The 11,964-nt window shown below is 46.3% G+C and overlaps 1 long non-coding RNA gene across 2 annotated transcripts in view; it reads right to left on the bottom strand.

Annotated features, from left to right (window-relative positions):
- Positions 1 to 4,363: 4,363 nt before the first annotated feature.
- The window catches only part of LOC308470725, a 37,220-nt gene continuing 29,619 nt past the window's right edge, over positions 4,364 to 11,964 (bottom strand). Inside the window, exons 1-2 of one of the 2 annotated variants that reach the window (XR_013982602.1) lie at positions 8,458 to 8,730; positions 4,364 to 7,991 (exon numbers count right to left, since the gene is read on the bottom strand). This is a non-coding gene — a long non-coding RNA (uncharacterized lncRNA). Of the gene's footprint in view, positions 7,992 to 8,457; positions 8,731 to 11,964 lie in introns of those variants that run through there. The other variant, XR_013982601.1, reaches the window with a different exon arrangement.

Genomic DNA, 11,964 nt, shown 5'->3' with positions numbered 1-11,964 from the left:
AGTTCATCTGAGTTGATTTCTGACAGTCTGAACATTTTCGTCTCTGTTCAATGTGCAATAGCTGCTCAGTTAGAGAGCAGTTTTGCAGGAGTAGGGACCTTGTGGCCATCCACATGTTGTTGGAATACAGCTCCCATCATCCCCGGCCATTGTGATGCTAGCTAGGGCTGATGTGAGTTGGAGTAAAATAAATCTGAAGGGCCAAAGATTCGCTTTTCCCTGTAGTAGGGCTACCTCCACATCGTCCCACATTTGAGGGAAGGGACTTTCCAAGACACATAAGCCCCCTATTCAGCAGAGCATTAGCTAAATTAGACCAATTTCCATATGGAAGGACCCCTATCTGATTATGATATTTGGCCCAGCTCTACCTCCCCCTTGTGTAATTTAGGGTTGCCATATTTCAAAAAGTAAAAACTAGGACACCTTGAAAATGGTTGAGCTTTTTTATTATTATTAATTTTTATTAGTTTTCCAAATTTTAACAAATTAATCCAAATTATTTAAATTTAATACAATTTATTTATTTTTTTTAAAATAGATTTCCTGCTCCTGTTACAAACATATGTCCAACTGCTTCCTGATGTTGCCACTTCATTCTTTAATTGCTGAGTTTTTTTAAGAAACCCCTGAAATGGTTGAGCCTAAGATCCAGGACAAAGTGCCACCTTTTGGAAATTCCCCAAGACAATTACACCTTTGAAATCCCAGTAATGTCCAGACTTGGTGGCCCTAGTGTAATTGGGTAGTTCTATGTGGTTACGTCCTCTCAAGTACAGTATTAATCTTGAAGCAAGGGCAGAATGGTTAAATCCCCTCTGGGACTGAGCACCTAATTCAGGATTCTTTGTTTTAGAGATAGTTGACAGCAGCTACAGCAGGGGTGTGCAACTCGCAGCCCTAGGTCATACTTCCTCATAACCCTTGATTTAATTTCATGTAGGGACGCGGGTGGCGCTGTCGTCTAAACCACAGAGCCTAGGGCTTGCTGATCAGAAGGTCAGTGGTTCGAATCCCCGTAATGGGGTGAGCTCCCAGCTCCTGCCAACCTAGCAGTTCGAAAGCATGTCAAGTACAAGTAGATAAATAGGTATCGCTACGGCGGGAAGGTAAACGGTGTTTCCGTGCGCTGCTCTGGTTCACTTAGTCATGCTGGCCACATGACCCAGAAGCTGTCTGCGGACAAATGCTGGCTCCCTTGGCCTATAGAGCAAGATGAGCGCGCAACCCCAGAGTTGTCCGTGACTGGACCTAACGGTCAGGGTTACCTTTACCTTTACCTTTAGGTGGCAATGAGGGGGAAGTAGCAGGAAAAGGGTGGTAGGAAGAGCTATGAGTGGCAGGAAGAGAAAATGTATGGTCCCACCAAGTGCTATTTTTCTAGAAAAAAAGGGTGCCGGAACTCACCACGAACACCTCCCTTGTTCTCTTATAATGGCAATGGCGCCCACTTGAGAGGTGCTGGGGAAAAGCCCTGGTCCCACCCACCAGCAGCAGCTGGCAGCCCCCAACAAAAGTATCACAAGATAAAGCCCACCCTTGCGCTATGGAGTGTAGCAGAAACAACGGTTTGGTGTCACAGGAGACCCCATGGGAACAATCTGGCTTTTCTAAGTCCAGCTTGAGCAGCCTGCTAATTAATACCTGGCCTATCCCCTGAAATCCATCAAATTTGGGGCAAGATCTACAACCACAATTTGTTTCTGGTGCAACACTATCTGGTGGATCTCCAGCTGGAGCTCTGCCAGTCCTGTAAGGCCTCTGGTATTTTGAACTCTGCCAGTATCGGCAGGTACCGGGCTGCCAGCCAGCCAGGACCCAGGGAAGCTTTTGCACGGGACAGAAAAGGTCCCCAGGAACAAGGAACGTGGGATTCTGTGGAGCAGAAGAGCTGGCTGTGCTGTGACAGTGATGGATGGGTTTAGTTATGGGGTCTCCTGACCCTGCTGCTGTTCCTAGCAGTAAATTAGATAATGGCACTTCCAGACCTGATAGAAACAGTTTCGTCCTGTGCTGTACTAGCTCCCTCATTAGTTTTGCTTTGTGACAAGGGGATTGATGCCTCTCCCCCAACCCCCAGCCAGAGGATCTGGGATTGTTCTTGTCAATGTATATACCTGCGATGAAGATGGGATGCGGGGACAGGCTGCGCTGTCAGCCGGGCTGATGGTGGGACCAGACCATGGCACTTGAATAAAGAAAGCTTTATCTCACCCTTGGAGGAGCAGCATTCTTCGCAGTGGGAATGCAAGCTGTGTGTGTCTGTGTCTGAGCTTATGCACAAGCACAGAGATAACAAGAGGGAAGTAGGTAGCTCATTAACGGGTTTATTTTACCCCCACAGCCTTTTTAGAGCAGACTCCAATAGTCATAGAATTGCAGAGTTGGAAGGGACACCAGGGTCATCTAGTCCAACCCCCCCCCTGCAATGCAGGAATGTCTGCAATTTATTTTCAGCTGCAAGTCCACATTTCTGAGCAGCCACATGCTGCGGTGCGCAGAATAGGGTGGCAATACCTCTCAGCTTCCTCCTCCTCAGTGTCAGCGTGACCCTTGTAGAAATCACCTTGGAAGGTGTATCACGGGCCAGGAGTCAGCTTCACCTGCTGAACAGCAGCCTGAAGGGGGAGGAGTGACTCCACCTGCAACTGATCAGCCTTCAAGGACACAAAGGAGGAGGAGGCGCTGATGAGAACCAGCTGGCTTCAGCCTTCTTAAGCAGCGCTTCCAGCAGCAGTTAGAAGCTGGTAACAATGCTTGTAGTTCCTGGCCCTACTTTGCTGCTTCCTGCTCGTCTTGACCCCCGACCCCATGATCACCAGATTCCCTGACCATGTGGGTTGCTGTTCACCTGCCCCTAGGACTGGACCTGACTTCGGATGCTGACCCGGCCTCCAGGCAAGTACACTTCAGAGACTCTTCTGGTTGGCTGGCCTCTCACTCCACTGAGTTCTTCCCGTTGTTGCTCAGTAACAAAGCTATGACAAGGGCATAGGGGACAAAACTAGAATTATTTGGTTTTGTCTCTCATTGCCTGTGGCTCCACCTGGTGTCTGGGCTCTCTGCCTTCTGACCTGCCATTCCTAGTGGGCACCAGCCGCCACTGAACTGTCTGTGTCTGTGTGTGTCTGTGTACACACAGGACAGTCTAGAAGGGTTTTGATTGCTGGCCTGTTGGTTGGCCTGTTCCCCTGACACTACTTACGAGTACAAACTGTGGTAACACATGGAAGCGCCAGAACATTCCTTGTCCTTGTTTCCGTGGGTTGTTCCTTTCTTCCAAACCATCCCAGCTACAAAGAGTGTCGGGCATGTTCCTTGTTAAAAGTTCACAGCCTCCATAGAACGCGATGGGTGTCCTCTATTTCGGTCTTCTCTGCTTCAAATTAATTGTGAAGTTTCGGGTCGGCCCTTCTGGTTCTGCTCCTGAGAACTCCACAGGCCTCTTTCAAGTAAATGCATACAAGACAGTTGCTGGCCTGGGCCATTAGGCCAGAAATAGCCTTGTTTTCCCTGAGAAGTTCTGCCCAGTTATATGAAAGCAATTAACATGGTTTGTCCCAACCCTTCATTTTAAGAGTCCTGTTTCCTTCCGTTTTCTTCCCAATAATAAACATTTTTCATTACCTTGGCACTTTTATTCAGTGGTCATCAGTGACCAGTGCCGAAGTGGAAACCACAAAGCTCTGTTTGTTTGTTTTGCAATGCTGTGCGTTTTAATAAAGAAAGAGCATGCTTTCTGAACAGCAGATAGGAAATGGGGATATTTTATAAGGAAACAGGTAATTGGAAACTACTAAATGAAACAGCCCTGTGTATAACTTGTGCTTCTTCAGTTTAAGCGCAGCCATTTTACCAGGACAGTCCAGCGTGTCTCCTGCTTATAAAGGAAGGGAGGAAATTGCTCTGCGATATGACTAGGAAACCTCATGCTCGCCGGATGTTGATGGACTACAACTCCCACCATCTCTGACCATTGCCCATGCTGGCAGGGGGTGATGGGAGTTGGAGTACAGTAATGGCTGCAGGTTCTCTTATGCCTGGCTAATGGTTACATATTGGCTAAACTTAGTGTTTGCTAATATTATTTGATGTGTAATTGAGATGCATTTAAGTCGGTCACTATGGCAAGCACCACACCTCTTAAAGCTATAGCTGACATAACGCGGTTGTATGCCATTGCTTAGATGGACCAGACGTTGCAGTAAAATGGGAATAATGCAACAATGTCATGGTACTTGAGAATCCCAGGTGCTATTTACATTATAGCTTGGGTAATGCAATAATTTCTGAAGTGCTGTCATTTTTCAGGTGATGTACAACAGCGTATGATGAACATCTTGCCAGTTCTCCTTTCTTTAACAACAGGCTGGCATGACCCATAACAATAATGTGTCAATGCAACTAAGAGGTGACATGTAGTTCTCTGACAATCATGTTTCCCTCTATCACAAGAAGCCACAGCCAAGGAAAATAGGTGTTGGACTTTAAATACCACATATAAGCAGCCACACTTCCAGGTTCCTCCGTTTCTGTCCCCCAGTGCTTGTGATGTTCTGAACCAGGCATAAGCAACCTTCAGCCCTCCAGATGTTTTGGCCTACAACACCCATGATCCCTAGCTAACAGGACCAGTGGTCAGGGATGATGGGAACTGTAGTCCAAAACATCTGGAGGGCCGAAGGGTGCCTATGCCTGTTCTAAACCAATCTTAGGATTTCAGCAGAGTGTTCTGACTCATAACTTGGGATCATGAGACTACATAGCAAAGTCATCATGCCTCCCAGCAGGACAGTCTATGAAAAGAGCAACGGCAGGAGAGTTGGAAATCTCTGGTGCTGGCATGCAAGTTATTTTTACTACACGGAGATTAGGAAAGTGGATTCCTTTCACATGGCATCCTCTCTGTCTGGGCAAAAGTTGAAATAGCATCTCCAATGACAGGGCAAACGTACGGCAGAATGGAAATATTTTTCCTTACCCGCTCCAAGATTTTCTGTTTATGGCTTGAGATGCCTTGGTGTATCTCTCTAATGTTCTCAAGCTCTGCTTTGGAAGGAGCCTTGAAATGCTCCCCTCCCTTCACAACCCCCCTCTCATCACCCTTTAATGAGTGGCTGCTGCAATCTGGAAGTTTGCCTCAACTGGGGGAAGTGAGCATTTGGTAATGTGTGTTGCCAGCTGGTTGTATCCACCGCTTTCCAAGGGGATATTCCAGGAATCAAGGAGAGGCAGCCAGGAGAAATGTATTTGAAGTTGGAGAGGAATTTTGCACCTCATCTTTATGAATATTTTCTTGGTTGCTGGAGAAAGAGGAGGAGGAGAGGTGGGAGGGTGGGGAGACCAATATATGTATTTTATGAATCCAGCCTGAAAGTGTGGGCTGTGTGGGGGACTGGTCCTCCTTAATTTCGATACCAGCACACCTTCCAAACCTTTCCTCTTTGGGGGCCATGCTGCTGAACTTCAGCGACAATTTGCTGAATGTAAGGTGCTGGAAATTGCCAGACGGGTTCTGAAAATTGTCTTTCGGCAGCAGTCAATGGGAAAGGGGTTATTGGTTGCCAGACAGCCTCGTTCCCCACTTGGATTCGTTAGTTTTCTTTTGTGCTCATAGGAAGTGCTTCATGTGAGACTTGGTTGCTTCAGTCGGACTCCAGTGCCTCCCTTTGTGCGCCAGAGAGTGCAAAGGTACCTAGCGACAAGACTATAGATCCTTGAAGGGAAGATCGGGGAAGTGTGACAATAGCCGAAGTGAAAGACCCATTTAATTACAACAAATTGCATTTACACCGAAGACCTGTGAAGGTGCCGCCAGACACTGATCCCTGAAACTGAAACCCCTTTAGAACTCAGTTCACCAGCTGTGACTTAAAAGCAAACAGTTGAAGGGCTGTTTTTTAAGGTGTTGTTTTTATATGTATTTTATTATAAGCTGCCTGTTGGGCCCAAATAGGGTGAGATATAAATATGGTTGGTTGATAAGCAGAAATTCATTGGGTAGCCTTTAGCCAAGCCGCCCTGCTCTCGTCTTACACTATCTGTAATATGGGTATAATATTAGCACTGGCCTAGCATGCAAGGTTATTAAAATGGTTGTTGAGATAACCACACATGTAAAAAGTGCCTTATGAATCCTACCTTATTATTTATCATGTATATTTTATTACTCCTCAAGGGATGGATGTCCAAAATGTATTTGGTAACCATTTCTATCATTCAAACCTCAGGTGTTTGAACTGGGTGGCTGCGACTGGCTAGACATCAGACAAAAGCAGCGAAGCCAAACTGAAATAAAGGCTTTGGTGGATGATGAAAAGGCACTTCATGAGAGAAGGGGTTTCGTGTTTTGTTGGTATCATTTTTTGTTTTTGGACATATTTGTTACTTTAATAATATTAATAAAATCCACAGGGGTTAAAAAATAGCAGGTAACTCACACACAATTAAGGCTAGCACAGAAACATAACAAAATATGAGACAAAAACAAACTACAGCTTGACAGAGGGTTGGCCCTTTAAGAATCTAAGTTCCTCACAAGAGGGCAGAGCCTGGGAGAGGTAGTTTGGGAGCAGAGGCTTGAAAGGGCTCAGTCTGCTTTCCGCCTTTGTCAAGAAAGTGGCTTGCTTTGAGCTCTCCAGGGTCCTGTAACTCCTGATACACCTCATCCTCAAGGCTCTGGCACCAGAGCAGGACAGCAAGGATGGTAAGCAGGAGATAATAGAGAGGAATCAGTGGCTAGCAGGAGGCATTGAGGAAGGCTAGCCGGAGGGCACCAAAATGACAGTGGTTTAGGTTCAAGGTGACAACACTAGGAAACCTCCAGTGCTTTCTGGAACACCTTTCTCTGCTTCGCTGTGGTGACTGGTCCTGGGAGCAACTTCTACTGCACGGGTAACTCACCTGAGATTCCAAACAAAAGGGGACCATGGTTCATCTCCGCCCCCTCACTTTTTGCTTACTTCAAACCACAAAATTTGTGCACAATTGACCTATTAAGATGAATCAGATATGGATCTAAAAATCTTTTCGAAAAATTAGTGCTTGGATCGACTACGTTTGGTTCACCACTGTATGGAACATAATTGTTTAAAATGATATCTGACTGAAGACTGAGGCCTCTTTCTTCTGAATTTTTACTCGGAAACACAAAATGTTTCTTGTATGTTGACAAGGGGACTTTTAAAGGCAGGATTGATTTACTCCTACGGGAGAACAAAATGTATATAAAAAAGGAGTATGGCCTCCGTGAGCAAATGGACTGAAAAATCCTTCTGCCCTACAAAGTCCTGAGAATGAGCAGGGAGGATTAGGTGTGCAGCAGAGTCTTAAGAGGACGTGAGGTGCCACCAACCCCTTTCTTTCATTATCAAAGTCTCTCTTTTCCTCCCCACCGCAGCTCAGTCCAATTAAAACTGACAGCTTGTTTACAGGGGATGGAAGAGAAGGCACAGAGTACAACAGGACACAGAAAGGAGAGAATCCAACAGCTCAGCATGCTGGGAGAAACTATCTCTATTTGAGAAATCTCAACATCATGTTCTGGGACCAGCATCCTTGCAGCTGCTACTGGGTTCCTGACTTCTGAGGCTTCCCACATGGCCCCAGGACGTTTAGAAACCAGGGAAGATGTAGATTCCAACACCCCATTTGCTCTTGTTTTTGGCTGTCAGGCAGAAGCACCACTAGCTGAGGGCATTATTTTTGAAGAGAATGTGCCACAGCCAGGATTGCAACAGTGCACAACTGCCACAAAGTGAAATTAGCAGGCCTTCTTAAATAACTTGAGGCTACTGGGTGATCTAATTCATTAATGCTTGGGTTGCCCGCTTTCAGAGCAGCTTCGAAAACAGACATGTTTACACCAGTTGCATTAACACCTCGTCATAAGCACAAAAACCCACAACTTCCACAATTAAGGGAGACACTAAAGGTGAGCAAAATTACAGCTTGTGCTTCTGGAGAAGTTCACATGATTGATTCAGCATAATCTGAAAACAAACAAAATAAATAGGTTCATCACCCGGTACAAGGAATGATTGCCTGTATTGGCATTCACACTCTCTTATCACACTTTCTACTGTAAATAGATTTAAAATCCACTTTTTCATAGCCTCCAAATGGATACAGGACAAGTTCCACTGTTAGCCAGCATTCCTTCATTCAGGGCAGAATGTTTTCCTTTTCTGGACTTTCAAAACAGCAGCTTGAGAACAGGAATCCCAAAACTCCCTTAAACTAGCTCAATATGAAGCCATAGGAAGGAAATCTGAAAGCTCAGAAACTTGAAAGCAATCTTCCTGAGGAAATGTTAGCTCAGCCGCACCACAACAGACCTATCCAAAACCCCAGGCACCACATAGGGATGCTTTGGGCACAGAAGTACATAATGAAGTTACCAGATATTGGCAAAAAACCCATCTCTGACAGCTATCGCAGGGCTATCCAGCCACACACCTGAGTTCACTTGACCCAATATACTTCCACTGTAGAATGACAGAGCTGGAGGAGGACTTTGCTTAGGACAACTGTGTGTGACAATCAGTTACCTATGCTAAGCTCTGATTGTTATGTCGTAATGACCCTGATGTGGGAGCTGACAGAACATTGGTGCATTTGGGTCAGAAAGCTGGTTCATCCCACCTAAAACTGCAGGCATGCCATAAGTCTCTGCCACATCCCTTGGGAGATTTGCAATGTGCCAAGTCTGTAGCTGCAGGTTAGAAATGGGGAAAGTTCTCACCTCTGGTCCCAGGAGGTGAAATGTGGAGCAAACCTCCGAGGCACAGGCCTGATCCTTCCTTGGTTTGCTCCCCACCAGCCCCTACTGCACTGCAGAGGCTCCCACTTAAAATTTAATTGGTTTGCAGATTTGAAATGAAAGGAATGTATGTTAAGACAGAAGACTGTTTCAAGGTCTCTCTCTCTCTCTCTCTCTCTCTCTCTCTCTCTCTCACACACACACACACACACACACACACACACACCCGCACACCCCATACAGGAGCAGAGCCTCTATTTTAAAGGAAGTGTGCAGGAAATCTGCAAAGAGGAAAGAAGAGCCCAGAGGAAAAACAAAATAACCAGCATAGGAAATGAGTGGCCTATCTACAAAGCCCTTGCAAAGAAAGGAATCAATCTGCAATCTGCTACAGCCCCTGGGGATGTAACACCTTGCCTTAGCTCAATTGTATAACATGCTTGATTGTTTTTCTCCACCTCCAACCAGAGAGGTAAAGGCCTCTCTGTGTGTTAACCTTGGAGCCAGGTCCACAGCCACTTCCAAAGTCAAGCTGTCGGGTGAAGCCCAGAGGGAGATGTCAGGGAGAGGGATTCCTGGTGCTAAAGGAAGCGTGAGTTCCCTCCCAGGGCCCTGCTCTGGAGCAAGGCGACGAAGGGCGCTTGCTGGAGATGCTGGAATTGTCTAGGACACCGCTGTGAGCATGGGTGCATCAGCAGAGCAGTGCAAGCAGCATAGCCCAAAATATTAGGAAGCTCTTGCTCTTGCCTGGAGGGAGGGCTGCTTGGTTGAGAGCTGTGTAAGAGGCAAGGGCATTCCCTGGGCTCCGTTTGGCAGCTTCTGACTCTGCTGGCATCCTAGCAGGTTCATCCCTTGTGGTGAGCCAGGAGGTGTCAAACCATCCTGCTGTCATGCTTCCCTGCCGGCTCCTGGATTTGCGGCCTGGACTGAGATGATGGCCCTAGAGAGCCACAGCCCAAGATCCTTAAAAAAGTTATAAGCCATTAACACCCCCCCCCCACGCTTTCTGTTCTCGTTACATTTCCTGCCAGCAACTCGCCCATCTCCCTGCAAATTACGTTGATTTGCTGAAACTGTTGTTTTCCACCCCTTGCTTGTCTGCACAATTAATTTAAAGTTTTTTTGACAGCCTCAGTGCACGGACATGACAAGATGCAGCGAGGTGAAAAGTTTCCGCTCGGTGACTCACTCGCTCGCTGATTGTGTTCTCTGGTTCCTCCTCCTGAGAACTGTGACCACCGCCGTGTCCTACAGCCCCGGCATCTGGAACGGCGGGACATTGGCATATCTGCCCAAAAGGCAAATTCTACCTCACGGACCCTTTGTCTGTTTCAAAGCTGGAACGAAAGGGTTGAACCACCCATGGTTTGAGTGCTCAGTGACCAGGTTGGGACCAGTTTGGATCATTTAAGAACCCAACAGCAAAACCAGGGATTAATAATATAATAATAATAATATTTATTTATATCCCGCCCTCCCCGGCCGAGACATGGCTCAGGGCAGCTAACACCAAATATATAATACATTAAAAACACAATCAAATAGAAGCAGACGCCTTTACCCCAGTATGGCTCCCCTTTATCACACACACAGCCCAACAAGACAATGACAAAAATCCACCAACAGCATACAAATCAATATGGCTGACCCGATCCAAAACACCCACCCACCCCACTCACACATGAAAACAAAGACCACCACAGCCAAGCACAAATGAACAACCACACCCTAGGCCAACCCCAACCTCTCTCACCACCAAAGGAACACAAGTGAACAGCAGAGAACCTGCACAAGCAATGCTGACACAAAACCCCACATATATTAAGTAAAATAGAAACATCGCCACCCACCCCCACCCCCACTCATCTTCCCCCCTCCACCTCTTTCCCTCTTTTCTTCCTAATGTCTCAACAAATGAAACCGATTTGTAAAAAAAAAAAAAAAGTTCCATGGTTGGAAGAATACGAGAGAGCGACATTGCATATACCTTTGTAAATCAAGAAAATCTTTAATAAAAATACATTAAAAGACACACAAAATCAAACGATTAGATTTAAAATACAATTTGAAATCACATTTAAAATCAAAATAAAATTAAATGGGAACCCACAAATCATAACCGTAGGAGTAAGGAATTAAATGTTCACCAGGCCCGCCGCCTGTGCTGGTCCCATATGGGTTGATAGAAAGAGCCAAGGAGGCCACTTACATACAGGGTCCCATAGAAAGAAAGAAGGGGGTCAGACTTTGCCCAGAGGAAAGGCCTGGCAGAACAGCTCCGTCTTGCAGGCCCTGCAGAAAGATGTGAAATCCCTCAGGGCCCTGGTCTCTTGCGACAGAGCGTTCCACCAGACTGGGGCCAGGGCTGAAAAGGCTCTGGCCCTGGTCGAGGCCAGTCTAACCTCCTTGAGACCCAGGACCTCCAAAGTATTATTGTTTGTGGACCATTTGTAGAGCCAGAAATAACAATATTTCTTCAAATGATGTGGGTTCTCTGTAGTCTCACCTCCATGGCATATGGCTATGGCAACCCACCAGTGGAGACATGGGCTTGGCTTGGGTTTCAGAGTTGGTCTCACAATCTGAGTTAATTCCTTACTGTCCCCGGTGTTCAAGAACACTGTTGAGCAGCCCACAAGGTCTCCACAAAGTGAAATGGCCCTAAGGCGGGACTAATATGTTCCCAGTTCTGTCTGTCAGGCTACCTGCAGGACATTGAGGGCTCAAGTTCCTGGACCTCAGCGATGAGCCTTTTCTTCCTCAAACCCATCTTTCCTCCCTCCACAAACTTGCATCATTTTTCTGCTGCTGCCACTGGATATATATGTAAAGGTTATGTTGCCCTAGAATCCCAACCTCCCCACTTGGCCCTTTAGACACCCCCCTGGTCTTCTCCCCAGTATTCCCTGGCTAGATATCAAGCAACTTAAGCCAGGCTGCTGCACCTCTTTCTCTTTCTCTTTTTTTCTGGTCAGTGTGACTTGAACTGGGGAATTACTGTCTAGCCAAAAGACCACAAAACCACACATATCATTTAAAACAAAGATAAGCTTTTGCTCAACACCCGGAAAAACACCAATAACCACATTCTATTAACAGTATCTGAGCAAAGGAGGAGAATTAAAATGTGAGAGAAACACTTCCAAAGAATGCTTTTGACCAGCTTTGTCTGATACACCAGCTGTGGATCTGGATTGGGATAC

Source organism: Podarcis pityusensis (assembly GCF_964106645.2).
Source record: "Podarcis pityusensis genome assembly, chromosome: 2".
In the NCBI taxonomy this organism is placed as follows: domain Eukaryota; kingdom Metazoa; phylum Chordata; class Lepidosauria; order Squamata; family Lacertidae; genus Podarcis; species Podarcis pityusensis.
Note: the sequence above shows the minus strand (reverse complement) of the source record. Positions and strands in the feature narration are given on the sequence as shown.